The following is a 24,682-nucleotide window of genomic DNA, read 5'->3' as shown; positions in this document are numbered from 1 at the left end:
CTCTTCTTCATGGCAAGGTCCTCTTATTTCCTGAAGTGATGTGAAGTTCTGGGTTTTTAGGTCCAAAACTTATACCTCAATTTCTCATGTAGTCTTTGTGTCAGAGTCCTTGAGCTTGGTACAACCCAGTTCTGTCCTCCCTCATCCAGCTTGACCACAGGGGGTAGAGACAGAATTGTGCAGAGGGGACACAGCCTAATTAAGTGCTAGTGTAAAAAACTCCTCCCACTACTCTAAATGCAGAAATGTCTATTCAATCCGGCTATGAGTCACACAGGAAAGGCAGGACACACCTCAACCCCTCCCTCTGACTGTCTAGAGTGAATGAACATCCTCAGCTCCTGTCACTCCAAAACCAGACCGTGAATACACAAACAGGCAGAGGCACACAGAATGGTAAAGCAAGAAAATGCCCACTTTCTAAAAGTAATGTATGTAGGTGGAGGTAGCACTCGATTACTCAACTTAATCTGTTTAAAGCGCTATGTGTGCTATGCTGTATTAATGCCTGCTAAGCATTATTGAAAACACATGAAAGTGGCCTAACCCCTTCAACTGGCAGCTAGGACTACAGCATGCAACAACTTAAATGATAATCAAAAACAATTTTCAAATACTTTGTATTTGAAAATTGTTTTTGATTATCATTTAAGTTGTTGCATGCTGTAGTCCTAGCTGCCAGTTGAAGGGGTTAGGCCACTTTCATGCACTTTCTAAAAGTGACATTTTCCAACACACAATTTAAAAACCACCTTTACTAAAAGATGTATTATTAAATTCTGAGTTCATAGAGCCTAAACTCCAATTCTATATCATGTCCCAATGGAAAGCTGCACCTGTAAGACGTTACAAGGCAGCTCCCATGTTAACATTTGGGACAGATTGCCTTTTAATAGTGAAAATGAAATGCACATTATTTCACTATCAGAACATCTAAAACACACCAGTACATGCCCCACCTTTCACATACACTGCACCCTGCCCATGAGGGCACCTTGGGCCTACCTTAGTGGTGTCTTGCATGTAAGAAACAGGAAGGTTAGGGCCTGGCAAGCGGGGGCACCTACCTGGTCGACATGGCAGTTACAAACTGTGCGCACAGACACTGCAGTGGCATGTCTGAGACACATTTAAAAGGCTACTTGTGTGGGAGGCAAACCAGTGCTTCAGTCCTACTAGTAAGAAAGGTTAGAGTGACTACAAGGGATTCATTTGAAGGATATACTTTTCAAAAGCTTTATCTTATATATATATATAAGGACATCCAATGACACTTTTAGGAATAACTCAAATTAATTTCAACAAACTTTTTTAAAAAGGAAATCAATTACAGCTGGGTGTATCAAAAGAGAAAGGGTTAATTTTATATTTTAAAAAAACATAAGAATAAGGGTACAGAAAAAACAGCAAACAATTTAAACATACATTGACAACAAAGAAAATATAATTTAGACATATAAAGGTATCGTGATTGTCAGTATGTGTGGACCCATCTTCATTAAGCAGTATAATGAGACTGTCCTCAACATATGATATAGAACTCAAGATATGTTGATTAACAATAACTAAAGAAGAAGAATGGGGTAGAAACTAGTAGCATTTGATTTACAGGACTAGGGCACACACAGTGCACTTTACTAGGGACTTACCAGTAAATCAAATGTGCCAATAATGGATAACCAATCAGAATCACAATTTAGTCAGAGGGCATATGTGCTTTAGCACTGATCAGCAGTGGTAAAGTGCCCAGAGTCCTAAATCCATTAAAAACATGGTCAGAAAAATAGGAGGTGAATGGCCGGGCCCATAAATTCTAGACCTGTTCTAGAATCACAGTCTGATGATTCTTGTTAGCAGTATGGAATCGTAGAGGGGAAAAAACCCATTATAATTGTCAATCAAATCAACAAGAGATCCTTTGGACACATAGTGACCACAGACATCTACGTACGGTTAGTTAATTTGTTACAAAACCCAAAAAAAGACACCTGAAAAAGACTGTGTACAAATACATCGGAATCGACATTAAGCCAAGTCTGCGTATCCAATGAAGACAATGTACCATATGTAAAATGAATAATTCAAGAATCAGAATACAGAGGATCACAAAGCATGAGTCTAAGTTTCCCTGCATTGATGGTTGATTAGTATAAAGCATTAATCCATCCCTACACTCATGTTAAGATGACATACCTACTTAAGCATCTCCAGGAAAAGAAATAAAAGGTGCCAGCCTGTGGAGTCTTCCTAAGACGTATCCCCATAGCTAATGGATCATGTAGCATAAAGCTACAGAGAGAGAGCTTGTTCTAAGATGCTCTCTCTTTGAAGGCAGAAGAAGAAGCAGGCACTTTCCTTACTACCACCAGCACATTATTGTGGTCTCTTTCCCAAGAGTCATTGCGGGTCATGCCATCTACTCTGAGTTGTCCATGAGATAACGGTTGTTAGAATCGGGGGTCTCTGGTTGGCACAGGTATGCACTTGTGACAAGCAGGGACCCTCTCCTCTAATCAGGGTAAGAGAACTACTCCTTTAGAAATAACCCTTGCTCACCCTCTAGGTAGTGTGGCGCGAGCAGACAAAGCTAATCTTCAGGGCGATAGTTAGTTGAGCATTTATGATCACATACAGGAAACCCACTGACCCACCACAAACGGACACCAGTCGTAGGATTGTATCAAAAATACGTAGACTTTATGTAAAAGTATATGCAGGATTATCACAAGACCATATAACGTTTAGCGAATGAAGGCCACCAGATTTAAATAGGCAATTGTTCTTAAGTGTTCTTGGTTAGCAAGGTACAATGACAGGGGGGGAGGGGGGGGCACTAGAGGGCGCACTGCGGGATGACTGGCACCTGAGGCAGCTCCGCCGGACGGGAGACTGTTGCTGTAAATACCGCAGTGCTGCTGGAGGTAAAATGCACTGGCTTTGCTGATTGAGGAGTCGGAATACCTGGAGAATGACCAGCGGAGGTTTATAGTGTCCAAAACCGACTAAAATAGCAATTACGAGGCAGAACAGTGCGAGCTGCGGCCGGACCTTCAAAATGGCGGCGCCCGCGAAATGAGACGAGAGCAAAGATGAGCCTCCTAGGACATCGGAAAACATCCTCAAATGTTCCCTCAGGACTCTAAAGGGATCGGAGGAACTGCGGGAACGAGCAATTGGCTTCCAACAGTGTACGCTGGGGACTGTGAGTAATTCGCTGTGTGCACTCCACGGAGCGCTGACAGGTACAAAATGGCGGCCCTGGTGAAACGCAAAATGACTGAGCGCGCATACTGCCTGTAACGGACTCCAGATCACTATTTTGCTATCTTTGATCGCTGTGTATTATGGCCCCTGACAATATACGAGCCCTACACTAGTGCCTAGACTACAAATGTGCCAATTGAGGCTGCCTGTAATAATATGCGCACAGCGGTCTGGTGTACTGCTTCGCATAAACAAACGGCGGCGATGGGAGACTCGCAGGGCGCGGGTCCTCACAGCGCTCTGGGCTCTTGACGGGGTATTGTCCTTACAACAGCAGCAACACTATATCTGCACACAGGACGTGCTGCACTGCGATCGGCCCAACACACATCTGCTACAGGTGAGAGGGTGATACGTGGGTGATATGACACAGGACCAGGCCTACAAGTACGGAGGCACTGCCTAGCACATGCAAAGCAGGAAAGGACGTCCCCGCCAATAATTAAATGCTGCTTGCGTTTGCCTGCTTGCTAATGCCCTACAACATGCTGCTGTGCACCCGGTGGATGTAGTGCCCACGAGAGGGGGTGTATGAGAGCGCATTACTTGCGACGTGCTATGTGACTGCGTTGCCGGAGGTGGCTGTCAACACTGCTGGCGAGGTTGTATAAGCGCTTATGGCTATTTGCCTGTGATGTCTCCGAGGGACGCCATGCAGAAAAGGATTGCCTAATACACTATTGACCCTGACATCGGTGCCAATCTAACTGCGTTTCACGTTCTTGAAACCCTACTGCCACCGGATGACCACAATGACTTGAAGGGTACACGCCGTTCACAGTGCCCCGGGCGGAGGCTACGGCCTACCCAGTACAGCAGGCAAGATGGGCAAGCCGGGGAAGCAGCAAACGAAGCTACAATTCGAAGTGAAAAAACAGACCAAGGGGGCTGCTGGCGGGTCGGAGGTGGAGGGGGACGGTGACACCAAGGAGAGCGCAGGTATGGAAGGTGTGCTATGTGCCATACAGCGCAGCCTGCAAGAAATGAACGGGAAGCTGGATACTCTTACGCAAAGAGTAGACCACATGGCCGCTAAGATGGACAAACAAGGGGAACGGCTTGTAGAAGCAGAAACGAGAATATCGGTGGTGGAGGAAGTATCAAATACCAACACTAAGACCTGCCCCACCTTGGAGAAGACGTTGGAAAAGCTACGCAATAAGACGGAGGATTTAGAAGCGAGGTCCCGCCGCAACAATGTTTGCATAGCAGGTCTTCCGGAATCAACAAACACGGGAAGAATGGAACAATATGTGGAAAATCTCCTTAAAGAACTTTTCGGGGCGGAGGAATTCTCGTTGGTGTTTCTGGTGGAGCGGGCTCATCGCTCCCTGGCGCCACGCCCAAAACCGGGGGCCCCCCCCACGCATCATCATAGCTCGTCTGCTGAACTACAGAGACAGAGATACGGTCCTCAGACGGGCACGGGAAAAAGGAGACGTCACTCACCAGGGAAACAAACTTGAATTCTACCCCAATCACACCATGGCTGTCCAATTGGCCCGCAAAGAATACCAATCGGCGAAAAAGAAGCTGAGGGACCTGGGAGTGGAATACTCCATGCTCTACCCTGCAAAACTCAAGGTAACTCAAGCGGGGAGGTCCACTATTCTTCCCACGCAGCAGGCAGCTAATGAATATATCAAAAAGCTAAGCAGGCGGAGACGAACGTCAGGTTGAGAAGAACAGCCAGATGACGAGGACTGAGCGGCCCTGATCAGGTAATGGTGTTTCGATGTTGAATCAGCGGGGTCATGGACTTTGTCACCTTCTTTCGTATGGACCTCTTCGCAGGTTTTTTACCACCCTAACTGCATACTGTACACAGGGATTATGATTGGGCAATCTGAATGATGGCAGTTTTTTCACTGAGGTACAGCACACCCATGGCAGCCAAAAGCAGACTATTTGTGCTGTTGGAGGGTAGACTGCTTTACAAATTAGGTGGGCCACGATGCACTGTCCCGCGGCCGCTTAACTAGAGTCAGACATGAGAAGGAGATATTGCTTCTATATGAACTGTCTTAGGCTGACTGGCGGACAAGGTGAGACTTGATACGAGAACTACTCCACCATAGATTGAGGGGGACAGAGGTGGCTGCTTGACTATATTGCCAGTTACGACTACACAACTATAGGGTTGTAAGGTCTCATGACCTGTTGATCAGTGATGAAGGAGTAGAAGGTACTTACATTTGTAGCAGGTAATGGGGTTTCATCGTTGTATAAGAAGGCTCAGAAACACTGGCACCCAGGGCGGACTATGAAGCCCAAACTCATGAACACTTCACTCTGATACTATGCAAACGTGTGGTCTTGACACGTTATATACTGCCCTTGTTCACATGTTAGCCGAGCTGCGTCCTTTTGGTGACAACACTTTGGCATATACTGAGAAGGGCAGCAGTACTTTAGGCGTTAATGCAAGGTTAGCCCAAAGGACAGGCTCTGAGGCCTTGACATATGGTACACACTAAAGAAAGTGTAGAATGTAAACAGACTAGTAGCACTATGTTCACGTTTGGTAATTGAGACAGAATACCCGTCCACATCTACAATGTGGATGGAGCAGTGCGCACCTGGTGGACCCCCTACATGGGTGTCCCCCAACACATGTTGGTTTTATAGTTTAATTTGTTCGAGGATATGGCTTTGGCAGGATTGGGTTGCTGAAGTGGGTGGGGGGAGGGGTAGGGCATTTGGGGATGTTATTTACAAATCACTGTATCTGAGAAGCATTGCAAACTCCGAATTACATAGCATGTACGACATTTTTATTTCCTTGTTGTTGATATGCGGCCGAATTGCAAAATGTTTATGATGCAGGGCGCCAAGAGGATGAGATACAAATGGGTTCTATGCTGAAGTAATAAAAGAGGCAAAGCTAAACCTCATCACCTGGAACGTAAGGGGTATGAATAACCCCAAGAAAATTTGTCAAGTATTTGCATACTTCACTAGGCTCCGGGTAGATGTTGCATTTCTTCAGGAGAGGCACATTGCGGCAAATGCACCGGCAACCATAGGTAGCAGATGGGCAGAAGCGGTGCACAGCTCCAATTATTCCTCTTATGCACGTGGCATGAGCATTCTCATTCACAAGGGTGTTAACTTTAAGGTATCGAAGGTGCTAAAAGATTCGGAAGGTAGATATGTCATAGTGCTTGGTCCTCCTAGAAACCAAAATGTAGCTCTAATAAACACGTATGGGCCAAACACAGATGACCCTAGTTTCTTCACTAAACTATGGCACATTATTTCTGATTTAAATGTAACACACATGGTGTGGGGGGGAGACTTTAATATAGCCCTACAAGATGGATTAGACAGATCGCCTAACACTGTAGAACCACACAAACGGGCAAGGACAGAACTACAAGTTGCTATAGCAGAGTTTCACCTCAGCGACATTTGGAGGACATGAAACCCGTGCCACACAGAAGCCACACACATGTCCGCTGCCCATAATAGCTGGTTGCGACTCGACTACTGGTTGGGGTCGAGTGAGGTATCCCTATGGATGACCTCTATTAAGCATTCACCACGCACGCTCTCTGACCACAGCCCGGTGATGCTTTCACTACAACTACCCCATTACGTACCACCTCCCTTCACCTGGAGATTCAATGCCTCGGCACTTCTGGACTCCGCATATACAGACACCATACACAAAGCTATAGTAGAGTATTTCGAACTCAGCACCCCAACTACCGAGGAAAAAGCGTTACTATGGGAAGCATTTAAAGCAACGATAAGGGGGAAGTGCATTAGCACCACAGCGGGAATCCTGAAAGACATTAGACAGCAATTACGTACTAGGGAGTCTAAATTGAATGGATTGGAGAGCTGCTATGAGCACACAAGGGACGCCACCATATTAGGGGATAGAAAAAGGGTCCTGACAGAACACCAGGAGTATGCCACTGCGGAGCTTACATATGTCTCGAAAAGGGGGAGGGCGAGAGCATACGGGGAAGGAGGTAGACGAGGAAGGGCACTTACTCAAAAGATATGTTCAGGACATGCCCCGCAACACATTCACACAATTAGAGACTCAGGGGGAACTAACAGATATGACATGAAGGGAATATTGGAAGAATTCAGACTAACCTATGGCACCTGTACGAATCAGGCCTACATGTGACGTCAGATACCATGCAAGATTATATGGCAGATGTGGAGATTGCGTGGTTATCGGATAGCCATAGAGAATACTTATCCCACCCTGTCACGGTTGAGGAAGTGACTGATATCATTAAGGCCCTCCTTAACGGCAAAGCACCGGGACCGGATGGCTTCACTGTCTAGTTTTACAAGGCGTTTGCAGATCTGTTGGCTGTACGCCTGGTAGAAATGTATGGTGAGGCACATGAAAAGCAAATCCTCCCTGCGTCTCTTCGTGAGGCGATGCTAGTAGCACTGCTAAAGCCGGGAAAAGATCCAGAAGCCTGCAACTCATATAGGCCATTGTCACTTACTAACGTAGACATCAAGATTATTGCGAGTTTGCTGGCCCCACGACTTAAGCCATTGATGCCGTCACTAGTCAGACCGGATCAGTCAGGTTTTATACCTGAGAGGTCCACGGCGCACAATACAAGAACACTCTTCGCACTATCTCATTACTTATCACCTGAGACCAAGGCTGCGGCGATCCTGTTAGAAGCCGCCAAGGCCTTCGATACGATCGAATGGGAGTATTTGCATGCAGTATTAAGACGTATGGGCTTTCCGATAATGTATGTACAATGGATATCGATGCTGTACACGGGCCTCTCAGCCCGCATAAAAGTAAACGGCTATGTCTCGGATCCAATAGCGATCGGCAGAGGGACCAGGGGACAGGGGACAGGGGGATGGGGACAGACAGGGATGCCCCCTGTCCCCAATGCTCTTTGCCTTGGTGCTAGAACCGCTAGCATGCAAGATTAGACAACATCATCATTATTGGGCACTTCGGTTCCCAACACGACCTCTGCACATATCCTTATATGCGGACGATATGGTGTTATATGTTAAAGACCCTGCCCAAAATCTCAACCCCTTAATGCGTGAATACATTAAATTTGGCCAGCACTCCGGTCTGCAAATTAACTGGGCCAAGTCTCAAATACTGGCGTTATCAGACAGCACCCCTCCATCACATTAGATTACCCGCTGGAATGGCGGGAAGAACCTACAAGATATTTAGGCAACTGGTAACACAGAGACCCTGAACTGGTCATCAGTACCAATTATGGGAGGTTCATTTCGGAGCTGCAAGAGAAAATTAACAGATGGAACAAGTTGCCACTTTCCTAGCGGATAGAACTGCCATAGTGAAAATGGTGCTTCTGCCCAAATTCCTCTATTTGTTCAACAACATACCCATCAAACCGCCTGCAGAAGTCTTCCGGAATATAAACAAATAGGTCCTGAACCTCATTTGGGCAGGCAAGCAAGCTAGGTTGGAATTACAAACACTGACGTTGCCTTATGCACAGGAAGGCTTTAGGGTACCCGATCTCTATCTTTACTATCTGTGCGCGCAGGCGCAGTTTGCACACTTCTGGTACCATGAAATACCGTTCATGTCGCATATTGCGGTTGAGACAGGAGATGCCTACCCCATTCCCCTATCGGCCATACTACCACACAAACGTCAGCCATTGCATACCCTGGTTCATAAGTACTATAGACGCCACCAACACAGCCTGGTACCTGATGGGCAAAAAAGCGGGCAAGCTCCCATTATATGCGCCTGCCTTGCCATTGGCACATCACCCCGAGCTCTCAGTCACCCAAGAGGCAGTTGGCATGGGAGTGCTGCAACAAGCAGGAATAGATAAAATGGGTGATCTCTATGAAGAGGGACGATTCAAGACGTTAGAGTCATTGAGCTATCTCAGTAACCCAACACTATTGTTTAATTTCACATACTACCGGTTACAGAGGGCGATGAAAGAACTCTACACAATGTACCCAGAGGAACATCAACAACTGCTTTCACTGCAGTTTCTATTGACGGCACCTACAGCGGCACACATAGTCTCTAGGCTATATGCTAGGTTGCAAGAGGATGTCGCGGGTAACACTGACAAAATGAGACATAAATGGAACGATGGAATGCTTGAACCGTTATCCACGGAAGAATGGTCCACGACATGTATGCTAACTGATATGCTCGCCCAAATGGTAATTTAAGAATAATTCACTATAAGTACCTGCATCAAATGTACTACACACCACACAGGTTACATAGATATGGCTTGAGTGCAGACTCCAGATGCAAACGGTGTAAAATGGAAGGTGCAGATTTCATTCATTTAGCTTGGCATTGCCCCAAAATTGCTGCCTATTGGAGACATGTGACGGAAGCTCTCAGTGTAATGTTAGCAACACCCATCGGAAATTCAATAAGGGTATGCCTGCTAGGCCTTGTCCCTAATATATGAGCGAGAAAACGTAAGTACTGTGAAATAGCGCTGCTGATGGCTAAGCGCAGAATCTCGCTCCACTGGAACAACGCAAGGTGCCCAACCCAGAGGGAGTGGTTGGAGGGAATAAGAACTAAAGGCCCAACAGCAAACGGGCACAGGCAGAATAAAACTCAATGGTCCTGGGGTTCCGTTCAGGGGGCAAGCTTGTGATCAAGCCCTTGGAGATAGTTTCAGGCACAAGTCTTCAAAGTCCTTTCTGGTCTTTTCCTCTCCGTCCTCAGCAAGGCACCACTGCAGGTTTCCTTCTCCTCAGCTTCTCTTGGTCCTTCGAGTCGGGCAGAGGTTTGTCGTGGTCATAAATGGATCTAATTTCTAAAGAGCAGGGCTCCTACCTTTATACTCGGTTTCTTTTGTCTTGGCAGGCCAGGGGGCCTGAACCTGGTTCAACCCGGTTTTGGAGTACTCTGTTGACAGGAAACTGCCGTCTTCTGTCAGGGTGCAGGGCAGAGGCATCAGACGCTCTGCAGGAGGAGGAGCCAGCATTGTGGTGATGGAGCACAACCCTATTCAGAGTCAAGGACTACTCCGCCCACCCATCCTGGTGTAAGCACCCTATTCACCATCTGGTAACCACGACTGTCCCCGGGAATTCCCCAGCCCTGTCACTCACACAAACCCAGACAACAGATACACATCCTGGCAGAGGCGGGCTGAAATAGTCAGGCGAGCAAATGCTAACTTTCTAAAAGTGTATCAAATAAGGGGTTTTGTCCTACGGGGCCAGGCTGGACTATGTACGTTTTAGAAAATACAACAGTGCCTGGTCTCGAGTTTGATGCTGTTTTTATTATTTTACAGCGGATCAGAAGCTTCTGAATAATCAAAAAGCTTCCATGATTTATTAGATGTTTTGTCTCTTTTAACAATGTTTTTTGAACTGATACGAGGTTTAAACACAAACTTTAACAAAAAATATTTCTGACATTCAGTGAAATACAATTATGCTCAAATTAGACAACATTTCAAATACAACGTAAACAAAATACTCATTTTAGACAAAATACTCAATGTAAAGAAAAACAAGTTAATAGGGTACACCAGAACAAGTTATCACAGTCCTATTGGCCAAATTTCTTTTAGCTATTTAGGACTGGGGTCACCATAGGCTTTTTATTTATTGAAATCGGGTCCCACAGCCTGGGACAGATATTTAATGCCTTTGGCGAGAAGAAGGGATGAATCCTTTGGGAAAGCCGACACGTTTCCAAACCCGGACCGTGAGTTTACGGGTTTTTCCTCAGGGCTACCTGGGTACCTAATGGTGTAAATAATAAAGAAAGCTTCTTTTAGCGCCTGCTCCAATTTAGTTAAAACTGAGCTTAGCGCTATAATGGACATAGGAGTACCTTTGTGTTCCAGCGCTTCGGTTTCTTCTATTTTCAAGGGAGAACGGTTTTCAGACCTGTATTTAAAAAAAGACTGTTTGACCTTTTTTCTGAACGTCTAAAATGAGTATTTTGTTTACGTTGTATTTGAAATGTTGTCTAATTTGAGAATAATTGTATTTCACTGAATGTCAGAAATATTTTTTGTTAAAGTTTGTGTTTAAACCTCGTATCAGTTCAAAAAACATTGTTAAAAGAGACAAAACATCTAATAAATCTTGGAAGCTTTTTGATTAATCAGAAGCTTCTGATCCGCTGTAAAATAATAAAAACAGCATCAAACTCGAGACTAGGCACTGTTGTATTTTCTAAAACTTTCTAAAAGTAGCAGTTGTAAACACAAGATATTAAAATAAACCTTGCTAAAGGAAGTATTTTATTATTCTGAGTTCAGGCATACCAAACTCGACATGCCACCGTGTTCCCTGAGCCGGCCGGGACTATAGCGTGTAATAGTTCCAGCCGCTCACCTATGCCTAAGAGAACAGGCAGCCCTTCAATAGTGAAGAACGAAAAAGGGCGGTAATTCACTAATAGGATAATGCCACACACATCAGGGCTTGTCCTACCTTACGCTTACAATGCACCCTGCCCTTGGGCCTACTATAGGGGTGACTAATATGAAGGTTAGGGTAGGTTTAGGGACTGGCAAGTGTGGGCACTTGCACAGTCAGCGTGACAGTACCAGACTGTACACAGGGTCTGCAATGGCGGACCTGAGACATCTTTTACGAGGCTGCTTCGGTGGGTGGCGCAACCAGCGCTGAAGGCCCACTAGCGGCATTTGTATCTACAAGCCCCGGCACTCCTGGTGCACGTTACTGGGGACTGACAGTAAACCAAATAAGCCAATCATGGAAATCAATTACGGATACACTTTATATTGGGAGCACTTGCACTGCGGCACGGGTTGGCCGTGGTGCAGTGCCATGAGCATCGAACACCAGCAAAAACATCCTAGGCACATCAGCAAAAAGTGGAAGGGAGACTCACGCCAAGGTGCCAGGTCTAACACGTGTCGCCTCCAGCTGAAAGGTGAGGAGAACTACCCTTCCCCAGGGAGTTCCTCATCACTAAGGCGGAAAAACCTGGACAGACCGTCAGCATTGGCGTGGTCTATGCCGGGGCGGTGTTCCACCGTAAAGTCCATACCCTGTAGGGAGATGGACCACCTCAACAGTTTTGGGTTCTCACTCCTCATCTGCATCAACCATCTGAGGGGCCTGTGGTCTGTCTGAACTCGGAAGTGAGACCCAAACAAGTAGGGTCTTAGCTTCTTCAAGGCCCAGACCACAGCAAAAGCTTCTCTCTCAATCGCACTCCACCTACACTCCCGTGGAAGTAACCTCCGACTAATGAAAGCTACAGGGTGGTCCCAGCCCTCCTCAGTCATTTGTGAAAGAACAGCCCCTAACCCTGCTCTGAAGCGTCTGTCTGCACTAGGAACTCTTTGGAGAAATCAGGAGCCAGGAGCACGGGCGCGGTGCACATGGCTGCTTTCAGGGTGTTGAATGCTTACTGACAGGCGTCAGTCCAGATCACTTTCCGGGGCTGCTTCTTCGAAGTCACCTCTGTCAAGGGGGCAACGATGCTGCCATACTCCTTGACAAACCTACTGTAGTACCCGGTGAGTCCGAGGAAGGCCCTCACCTCCGTTTGGGTCTTGGGGGGTTCCCAATTCAGGATGGTCTCAATCTTGGGTTGAAGGGGCCCCACCTGGCCGCTCCCAACTTGATGTCCCAAGCACACCCCGGAACCCTGCCCGATCTGACATTTGCTTGCCTTGATTGTGAGGCCTGCCTGGCGCAGTGCCGACAACACTTCCCATAGGTGTCGCAAGTGTTCTTCCCATGTGCCGCTGAACACTGCGATGTCGTCCAGGTAGGCGCCACTGAACACGTCCAGTCCAACCAACATACGGTTGACCAACCTTTGGAAGGTGACAGGGGCGTTCTTCATCCCAAATGGCATAACCCGGAACTGGAAATGCCCGTCTGGGGTTGAGAACGCTGACCTCTCTTTGGCCCTGTCAGTTAAGGCGATCTGCCAGTACCCAGACGTTAAGTCAAACGTGCTGAGATACCGAGCAGCCCCCAACCAATCGGTGATCTCATCAGCTCTGGGGATGGGGTGCGCATCAGTCTTCATGACTGAATTGAGTCCTCGATAGTCCACACAGAACCGGAGTTCGGGTGTGGCTCCTGGCGTTGCAGCCTTCGGGACCAAGACCCCTGGGCTGGCCCAAGGACTGCTGGAGGACTCAATCACCCCGAGAGCAAACATCTTCGAGACTTCCTCCTTGATGCAGGCTCTTCCCCTGTCAGTCACACGGTAAGCCTTGTGCTTCACAGGCAAACTGTCTCCCGTGTCCACATCATGGACGCACCACTCTGTAACACCGGGAACCAGGGAGAAGAGATCAGGGAACTGCCCCAGCAGCTGGCGGCAGTCACTCTGTTGTCCAGGGGTCAGGGAGGGTGAGAGGTTAACTCCATCCACTGACCCATCTTTCTCAGAGGCTACTAAGAGGTCCAGAAGAGGTTCGGTCTCCTCCTCCATTCCGTCATCGGTTGCCAAGAGCATGCCCACTTCGGACCTCTCCAAGTGGGGCTTAAGGCGGTTAACATGTAGGACCCTCAAAGGGTTCCTGGGAGTTTGCAAGTTCACCAGGTAGGTGACAGGACTCTTGCGCTCCACAACCTCAAATGGACCTATCCACTTATCCTGAAGTGCACAAGGCTCCACTGGGCCCAAGACCCACACCTTTTGTCCAGGTTGAAGCTCTACCAGAGTGGCATTCTGGTCGTACCACCGCTTCATCTCTTCCTGGCTGGCTTTCATATTTGCCTCAGCAAGTTGTCTGAATCGCCTGGTCTGGTTTCGGAAGGCCAGCATGTAACTGTATACATTCTGGGGAGGTTTCCTGGGAGATTGCACCCAGCCTTCCCTAACCAGACTCAGAGGTCCGCGGACCGGGTGACCGTACAAAAGCTCGAAGGGACTGAACCTGAGCGACTTCTGTGGCACCTCTCGGTACGCAAAGAGTAGGCATGGTAAGAGGACGTCCCACTTACGCCTCATTGGTCCTTCTAGGCCAATGATCATGCCTTTCAGGGTTCGGTTGAATCTCTCAACCAACCCGTTTCCTTGGGGGTGGTAAGGGGTGGTGAACTTGTAGGTTATACCACACTCTTGCCAAAGGGACTTCATATATTTCAATATGAAATTGGTGCCCCGGTCAGACACCACCTCTAGACGGAATCCTACTCGGGGGAAAATTCCCATCAGTGCTCGTCCCACCACGGGGGCCGTCACTGTCCTCAGAGGGATGGCTTCCGGGTACCGGGTGGCATGGTCCACCAAGACCAGGATGAACCTGTTGCCCATGGCTGTCTTGGGGTCCAGAGGTCCCACAATGTCAATTCTCACTCGCTGGAATGGGGTACTGACAACGGGGAATGGCTGGAGGGAAGCCTTGTTCTTCCCTCCAAACTTACCACTTGCCTGGCAAGTTTGGCAAGTCCTACAGTGCGATCTGAACTTCTGTGCATTTGGGGTCAATAGAAGTGGGTGACAAGCCTGTCTTAGGTCTTGTCCAATCCCAAATGTCCTACTAACGGGACATCGTGAGCCAGCCCCAGTAGGAAGGCTCTGAACTTCTGGGGTATCACCAGCACTCGGGCTGACCCAGGTTCAGCAGCCTTAGGCTCTGAATACAGGAGATCGTTCTCCCAGTAGACCAAGTGTTTTCCGCACTGAACACCATTGGCCTGGTCTGCAGCCTGCTGCCGCATACCCACGAGAGAAGGGCGCTCTCTCTGCTCATTTCAGAATTCCTCCCTGGAGGGACCTCCTTCTTGCTGCCAATGGGTCAGCTCAGGCAGGTCTCCCAGTTCGGCAATCTGTTCCCCGGTAGGCTCCAGGGCATCCCCCTCGAGGTCTGCTTCCTCCTGGGCCGTAGGAACAGTGGGGGCCGGCTGTCCGTGCCCCCTGCGCCTTCTCTCTAAAGTCGGTTCCTGGGCCTCTCCTTCAGGCTCCAGGACTCCTTCAACACCCCTACTGGCTGCCATGGACATGGTAGTCACGCATGCCCAGTCCGATAGACCCACCATCCGCAGATGAGTCGTTTTCTCCACCTTTCCCCAAGGGGAGTTCTCCAAATCGTTCCCTAGCAGACAATCTACAGGCATGGAGGTCCTCACAACGACTTGCAGAGTACCAGAGACCCCCCCCCCACTCAAAGGGAACCTGAGCCATCAGACATTGGCTCTCAGAATTATCAGCATTGACAACCCTACAGTAGGCGTGCAGTACCACCTGCTCTTGAGACACGAAGTGCTGCCGGACGGCAGTCACACTGGCCCCTGTGTCTCGAAGAGCCTCCACCTTCTTACCGTTGATGGTCACTTCCTACCCATAATTTTTAGTGTTACTGGGGAGGTAGTTCTCGGGGACCATCTCACTGTCTCCTAGTGAGTTTAGGGTCATCTGCACAGGATTCCCACCCTCTGGGACTGCTACTTCTCCCCCAAAATTAACGCTAGCTATTTGCCGAGGGGGAGCACCAGTGGGTGCAGGTTTTCCATATAAGCGAGACTTAGGACCAGGAGCAATGTGACCCTGGTCGCCGCACCTAAAACAGGCGATGGGCCCTCTTTGGACAGGTTTACCTGTCGGGCCCCGTTTTTCTTCGGGGTTGGAGGAGGCAGAGAACCTTTCCCTAGGTTCCCTTGGGAATTACTTTGGGGGCCTTTTTGGAACCCTTTCTGTTTTCCCCTGTCCCCCCCACTCTTCTGCTGGGGACCCTGCCCACCTTTGGCTGAATCTCCCACTGGACCCTTGTGGACCCTGGTGCTGAGCCAGTGGTCTGCTTCCTCAGCAAGCTTCCTCGGGTTGGACAGCTTGCTATCGATCAGGTGTTGGCGTAGCTCAGGAAAACAATTAGCGGACAAGTGCTCCCATGCTACTAAATCAAGCAGCCATTGAAAATCATCCACTTTGCTACCCTTCACCCAACCATCCAGCGCTCAGCAGAAAAAGGTCACATACTCCACATACGTACTCCCAGGAATCTTAGTACAACCCCTAAACCTCTGACGGTACATCTCCGGGGTTAACCCAAACATGGTCATTAAGGCATCTTTCATGTGGGGATAGGAATGATGTACCTTTGAAGGGAGATCTAGCAGGGTGTCCCGCCCCTCGGTCAGGAATCGCCCCCACAACCCCGCTCCCCAATCCTTCTCAGGGATCCGGTGGGAGGACATGGCTACCTCGTTGGCCAGAAACCACTGGCCTATGTCATCCCCCTTAAAGTATTCCTTCACCACATATTTCGGCACGTAGACCCTTGACTCTACCTGCACTGGAGTTGTGCTGCCACCAGGAGCTGTGTCCAAACTTTTTGCTTTCAGCTCCAATTCTTTGAGACCTATCTCATGCTCTAGCTGGAGTCTCTTCTCCTCCATCGCCATCTGTCCGGTTAATCTTGCCATCTCAACTTCATGCACTCTGGTCGCGGCCCTGTCCGCCAGCTCCTCTGGTGACGGGCCTCCGTGCACCTCGACACGGCTATCTGGTGGATCCACCAACAGCTGATTCTCTGGCTCTCTTGATTCTTTCCAGGCTCTCAGTGCCTTGATGATTTGGGCTTTGTTTTTGCACCCGGTTTGGGCGACTCTGAACTTCAGGCAGACATTTTTCAGCTGCTCCACTTTGTAATTTTCAAGCCCTTCCCAGTCGACGTCATCTTGTCCAGAGATGACAGAGGGTGCTCTCACAGGGAGTGAGCCAGGCATGTTTTGATGATACGAGATCTCTTGGCCAGATAATAAATCTGTGGCTTCGTTATAGGTCTGCTCTCACTACGTGGTGTTCAGTAATTTACTGTACATAAATCATAAATGCAAATTTGAAATCCCACCGCTGCCACCAATGTTAGAATCGGGAGTCTCTGGTTGGCACAGGTATGCACTTGTGACAAACAGGGACCCTCTCCTCTTGTCAGGTTAAGAGAACTACTCCTTCAGAAATAACCCTTGCTCACCTTCTAGGTAGTGTGGCGCAAGCAGACAAGGCTAATCTTCAGGGCGATAGTTAGTTAAGCATTTAAGATCACATACAGGAAACTCACTGACACACCACAAACGGACAGCAGGCGAGGTGACAGGAGAGCATGGGGCCCGGCACTGAAGCGGAGAGCGACTCAAGCTTGAGCGGAGCTCTCTGCGGCGGGGCAGCCAGGCTCCGAGCTGTCACGACCTTGGAGGGAGAAGGCACCCCAGTCACAACTCCGGCGAGGGACTAAGAACTAAAGGTGCAACAGGAAACGGGCACAGGCAGAATAGAACCCAATGGTCCTGGGGTTCTGTTCAGGGGGCAAGCTCGTGATCAATCCCTTGGAGATAGTTTCAGGCGCAAGTCTTCAAAGTCCTTTCTGGTCTTTTCCTCTCCGTCCTCAGCAAGGCACCACTGCAGGTTTCCTTCTCCTCAGCTTCTCTTGGTCCTTCTAGTCGGGCAGAGGTTCGTCGTGGTCAAAACTGGATCTAATTTCTTAGGAGCAGGGCTCCTACCTTTATACTCGGTCTCTTTTGTCTTGGCAGGCCAGGGGGCCTGATCCTGGTTCAACCCGGTTTTGGAGTACTCTGTTGACAGGAAACTGCTGTCTTCTTTCAGGGTGCAGGGCAGGGACATCAGACGCTCTGCAGGAGGTGGAGCCAGCATTGTGGTGGTGGAGCACAACCCTATTCAGAGTCAAGGACTACTCCGCCCACCCATCCTGGTGTAAGCACCCTATTTACCACCTGGTAACCCCGACTGTCCCTGGGAATTCCCCAGCCCTGTCACTCACACAAACCCAGACAACAGATACACATCCTGGCAGAGGCGAGCTGAAATAGTCAGGCGAGCAAATGCTAACTTTCTAAAAGTAGCAGTTGCAAACACAGGATATTAAAATAAACCTTGCTAAAGGAAGTATTTTATTATTCTGAGTTCAGGCATACCAAACTCGACATGTCACCGTGTTCCCTGAGCCAGCCGGGATTATAGCTTGTAATAGTTCCAGCCGCTCACCTTGGCCTAAGAGAACAGGCAGCCCTTCAATAGTGAAGAACGAAAAAGGGTGGTAATTCACTACTAGGACATGCCACATATATCAGGGCTTGTCCTACCTTACGCTTACAATGCACCCTGCCCTTGGGCCTACTATAGGAGTGACTGATATGAAGGTTAGGGAAGGTTTAGGGACTGGCAAGTGTGGGCACTTGCAGTCAGCGTGACAGTACCAGACTGTACACAGGGTCTGCAATGGCGGACCTGAGACATCTTTTACGAGGCCGCTTCGTTGGGTGGCACAACCAGCACTGCAGGCCCACTAGCGGCATTTGTATCTACAAGCCCTGACACTCCTGGTGCACTTTACTGAAGACTGACAGTAAACCAAATAAGCCAATCATGGAAATCAATTACGGATACACTTTATAAAGGGAGCATTTGCACTGCGGCACGGGTTGGCCGTGGCGCAGTGCCCTGAGCATCGAACACCAGCAAAAACATCTGAGGCACATCAGCAAAAAGTGAAAGGGAGACTCACGCCAAGGTGCCAGGTCTAACAACAGTGTTCTTCTTTTGAAACAGTTTGTCCTTGGTTTGCAGGCATTCTCCAGTGTGAAGAACAATGACCTTCCTTTATTGACTCAGGCTATGCTATTTTAACTTCTTCTCTCCTTGCCTGACCAGTTAAACAAAGGCATTTTTCTAGCTAACAAGAGTGCTTATTTCACCCGCAACACAAAACTTGAGAAAGAACAAATTCTATAGCACACATGAAATTCAGCTATTAATTCTAACGTGAGCTTTTCCAAGGAAATGCATTTTAGGCCTACAAGATTCAGCTAACATAAGAAACCAGTATATGAACTTTACAAATTTGCGTAAGAAAATAAGGCACATTCAATTAATGCATTCACCTACATATAAATAATGATACATTTTATAAACCCGTTTAGTACATGAATAATTGTCAGTTTCACAACATGAGTCTTTCACGTTGTTTTCTACTAGCTACATTCACTTTCAACGTTAATTCATTATTTTACTTTTCAAAGGCCTAAGCACACCACAATTCGAGTTAATATAATTCAAATTCTAACACTTGATGTTAATACAACAAAAGTTTATATGTGGGTGTGCTCTACAGGTTTGATTATAATGCACCCTTACTAATAAAATCTGATTTCTGCTACTTCAAAGGCAATAGGCCAAAGGTTTGGGGATAAACCTGCAAAGAAGGCCAGGTCTAACAATAAAGGAATTGGTGAAATACACAAAAGGCCCAATGGCCGACATCATTTATTAAAACTAACTAGGACAAATAATATAGCACAAACACAGCTCACCTGTATATTATTTAGAACTTGTGTCTACCATGCCACAGTATGACAGCTGAGCAGTGAACCAAGTACAGATGGCAAACTGTCCCAGCTTCAATCTCCAAGGATGGAGGAAAAAAACAGTTTTCAGAATGTAAGGAGATTTGAAAATTAAAGAAAGGCAACCGCATGCCCCTGTAAGAGAAATGTGTTCTCTTTACATGTGTTGCATGGTCAAACAACACTTTGTCCATCTGGGTTGAGTCTGAAGGCAAACAAGACATCTTTTTTATGTGTAAAACATTTCTCTAGGTTTCTTGTAGGGGTAAAACATCTATTCATCATTGAACAGCTTATGCCACTCACTGCAAATTCCAGCTCACATTGAGGCCCCATTTGATTCTTAAGGATTAGGGTCATAAGCAAGGCCTAAAGCTGAGCAATATTGAGGTCCGCATAAGATGTTACTAGCACTTTTTCTGTGTAGAAATGGATCCTTGTGTACAGTGGTTTTCCCACAAGGGCAAGCAGTTTCTGACAGAAGGAAGGGTCACACCATACCCCAAATTGGCCTTCAGATTACCGGTGATCAAGCAGTAGGCCTAGCAGGGCCAAAGAAGTGAGGAACTTCGTGGGCCATGAGAACTAGTCACAGAAATTTGAGCAAAAAAATAATTAATCTTTTATTCAGTGCATTTCTGTTCCACTACTGGGAGTGTGCATATAGAGTTGAGAGGAAGAAAATTGGGCACTTGCAATTTGGGGGTCATTATCCCTTCCCAAAGCAGCAGTACTAAAAACAAATTATAGGATCACGTGTGTTGAGCCCTACCTACGTTTCACGTACACCAGCAGCAAAGACCAGTTAACCTTCCTGGACCTACTGATCAAGGCACCATTGGTAAACTGTCAACCACCACGTATTACAAACCCACGGCAAGAAATTCACTACTGGTCTTTGAAAGTTTCCACCCACGACTACTAACTAGAACCTGCCCTATGGCCAATTTCTACGCATAAGGCGCAATTGCAGCAATAAGGAGTACTACAACACACAGGCCACAGACCATTTCCACAGACTACAACAACGGGGCTATCCAACAAGGATCATCAACAGGACCAAGAAACGGGTAAAGAACCAAAATAGAGACGCCCTCCTGGAAACACCGACCCGTCAAGAAACAACAACACCATTGGCCTGTGTCACCACGTACAACCCTATCTCCAATACAGTGGCTAAAATCATTAAGAAAAATTGGAAAATCATCAACACAGGCAAACCAGCCTGGGACCTGCCCCTCTTTGCCTATAAAAAATCAAACAGCCTAGGGAATTAACTCAACTCCACGAGAACCACGGAAACCACCATCAACCCCACACTACATCAAGTGTGGAACCTCCCTAAAGTCACAGGCCACTACCCCTGTGGCGACTGTAGCATCTGCCATCTCACAACACATACCAAAACCCTCAATATGGAAACCGGAAAAACATGGCACCAACGCAAACACACGAACTGCAATTCAACCAACCTAGTGTACTTGATTGAGTGCCCATGCCAGCTCCGATACGTGGGGATGACCACGAGAAAAATACGCATCAGAATCACTGAACACAGAAGTACGATTCGGTGCAAGAAGACTATCAGCAAACTCACAGACCACTTCCTTAGACTTGGACATGCCACCAATGACCTCAGATGGACAGTCATCGAACAGATCCCTGTCCACCCTACAGACACCGAGAAGCAGCTATTGTCCAAAGAACAACGCTGGATCTACAGATTGTCCACCCACACGGAGGGACTGATGAATGATAATATTCCGTGGATCAGCCTCAGCAGATGAGGCCCCCCTTCTGTCAACACCTGACACATCATTTCCACTCTTGCAGTACCATCTCGCCAACAGGGCCTACGCATGGCCAGGGATGACCATGCCCTGTTACATGTCCCAACACCAAATGTTCTCAGTGCGACGTACTGGCTCTAACACCTAGGTGGTTACCGACTCACTCATAGGTCCTTCTCTAAATGCGCTAAACCATCAGTCTGTGGGATGACATCAAATCCCGCCCACTGATGCCCTGAAAGCCTTACTGCACTGGGCAGGGCACTTAAACTCCACGGCCCGCCTGGACCCACTACACTGTGCCAGGGGATACACACCCCGCGATGTCCCTTCCCTGAAGAACACATGTACCCGCCATGTGTAATCCCCCTGCACATTCCCATGAGCCCCCGCACAGTGGGTTCATCACCTCCATTTATGGCAGGGCCAATATGCAGCACCTTCACTGCACATTAGCATATGTTACCTCCTCAGCCCCACCTAGTTGCCGCTTTACATCTAAGTAGAGAGGGCGCCCCTCCATTATAGTGCACAGATGAAGCGCGACTCCCCTAAATGAGTTAGCGCTCCCCTAGACAACCGCACATTTACAAGCGCATGTTAGCAATTTAGACTTTCAATTGCACTATGAAAATAAATAGAGAGAGCGCTACATAAACCTGCATACGAGTCTTTTTTTCTATTTCCTCTACTACAGCCATCTCCTCGAGACTACAGGAAGCTGAACACGCCCCGTGACACGTTCCCAGCCCAGAACACATGACACAGCTAACAAGCAACACCTGGCGCTTTCCACAGGTATTTAAGCGCTCTCCACACTGAAGCTCACTTCCCACGGAGCCTCTGCCCGGACTACAGGTTCATTGCGGGTCCAGCGACATCGCGCAGTAAGTACCTGAACTCGACTTTGCTAACGGTACAGCCACCATTCATGCTGCCCCCGGCCGTGTTTTTGTGTGCATCCTTTTACCGTTACTTTGTTGGGTGCAGACTACCCCCTCCCCCAACAGCCTTTTTTCTTTTCCTCCAATTTAGAGTGCACATGGTCCTGGCCCCCGGCTGAGCTCCATGCTGAGTTGTTCGCTAAAATCAGGTGTAAGCAACTCCATTTTAATGTTTTTTATTCCTTCACCACTGTTTACGCCAACTATGGTTACAGTACTGAGGCCTAATTTCACATATAGTAACGCATATTGTGAGACCGGCCACACTTTCACTACCCGCCACTGACGCCAACACTGCGGCCTTGTCCGTGTTCATCTCTAGGCACCCGGCGCGGCCTCACTAAGGGCCCGATGTAGGTAAATCTATATTTACCACTTCATAAATACCGAATCATACCGATTCGGTATTTAAGAAGTGGTAAATTAGAGGGGGGGAGATGTAGGTATTTCAGATTCGGTAAATACCGAATCTGTAAGATTCGGTATTTACCGATTCTGTAAATACCGATTCGGTATCCCCCATTGATTCCTATGGGCCTTGAAGCCCATAGGAATCAATGGGCATTACCGATTCGGTATTTACCGAATCGGTAAATACCGATTCCAGCAAGGGTGCAGGGGGTGTCACTTTGACACCCTCTAGCACCCCCAATACTGGCTTGTGTGCCATGCGGCACACAGGCATGCCCTAAGGGAATGTCTGTCTGTCACATGGCATAGGTGTGCATGCACACATGTGCATGCACACCTGGATTCGGTATTTTAACACCCAATTGGATTGGGTGTTAAAATACCGAATCTGAAAGGCCTGTGGGACTCAGAAGAGTCCCACCTACATCTGGAAGATACCGAATCGGTAAAAATACCGATTCGGTATTTTACAGATTCTGTAAATTTACCGATTCGGTAAATATACCGAATAGGTAAATACTGGCCCCCTACATCTCAAAGTGCCAAATACCGGTCGGAAACGGCCGATTTCGTCCGTTTCCGACCGGAATTTGCCACCTACATCGGGCCCTAAATGCTTTTAGCACGCTACAAGGAGCCTTTACTTAAATGTTATATCTGTCCTTTTTTACCCTCTACAGGTACAACTCGAGAGGAAACACCTCTTGCATATATAAGCACCGTAGCGTGTGCTTTACTCACAGGGCACCGAAAACTCATACTAACCCCTGTAACACCCTAGACATATAAGGTCCTGACGAAAGCCAGTAGAAGAAAAGGCCTGGCTGAAACTAGTTGACTGCACAGGACGTCAGAGGCCATAAGCCTACCGTGCACGTCCGATAGCCTTTGTTTTTATTGACTGCCTGGGGCCCACCATTAAAACAGTCTTTGGGACACCCAGGACAGTATTTTGAACCTCACTCAGAGCACACTCACAGCACCCTCACGAACCAAAAAAACAGCTACGCAGTAATCTGGCGTTGAAGCACACCTGAGGTACACTGACACCTCGGGTGGGGCCCGATGATGAAGCATGCCACCAACTAGGTTGGTGGGTGAGGGCCTTCATAAAACCTACTGGTTTTCCTCCACCCGCAGACATACAAACAATTTAAACCAGAGCTAGTTCTCATTGATTGCTAATATTAAGTAACACTCAACAGTTTTAAATGGACACAGTTTGTTATGCTGTAAAATAGCAGTACTGAGATAAACAAAAGGAACTCCAAGTGCAATGTACAAAACCATTGACCGGAGACATGAGGTGTTAAGCCTGCAATGTGCCTCAGTTACCTTAAAACCGTCCTGATATCACATCAGATTCCAAACTCAAAGGCAACACTAAAGTAATTAAAAAATGAAACCAAAAACACTAGGGCTGAAGGAATTTAGCTTGTTTGAGTCACCGAACAACAGACACATGGATGAAGAGAGCTGATAGTCTACCCCCTTAAGTAAGTATATTATACATTTAATTTTAGTAAAATCAAAAAGTCTTCCGTAACGCCAGACTTAAAATGTTTAAATTAGACGTATTAGTGTCTGTCATACATTAAAAAGGCATAACCATGCATCTGTTGGTATATTAATACCTCGCCTAGTTTATTCGATTTTCACTATACCAAAAAAATATAGTGCTACTATTTGGTGTGGCTGGGCGACTAGCACAAACCTAGTTATTCTTACCAACGTTCCTGGACGTATTTCAAATCTTGTGGTGCTCAAAGGAGAGAGCGACCACTAACGCTCACACATTAGCTGGGAAAACCCAGCATCAACAATTCTATAGAAGTCCCGAGCAAACCACTCCAATAACAGTCAAATGCAAAAATTCAAGTCCCTTCAAATCTTCTTATTTTCAGGACCGATTTATTCTCAAGATCCTCGTTTCATCAGTAGTCCCTCTAGGAGCCAACACGTGTTTCGTCAGGTCGA

The sequence above is a fragment of the Lissotriton vulgaris genome, chromosome 4_1, assembly GCF_964263255.1.
Source record: "Lissotriton vulgaris chromosome 4_1, aLisVul1.2, whole genome shotgun sequence".
Classification (NCBI taxonomy): Eukaryota; Metazoa; Chordata; class Amphibia; order Caudata; family Salamandridae; genus Lissotriton; species Lissotriton vulgaris.
Note: the sequence above shows the minus strand (reverse complement) of the source record.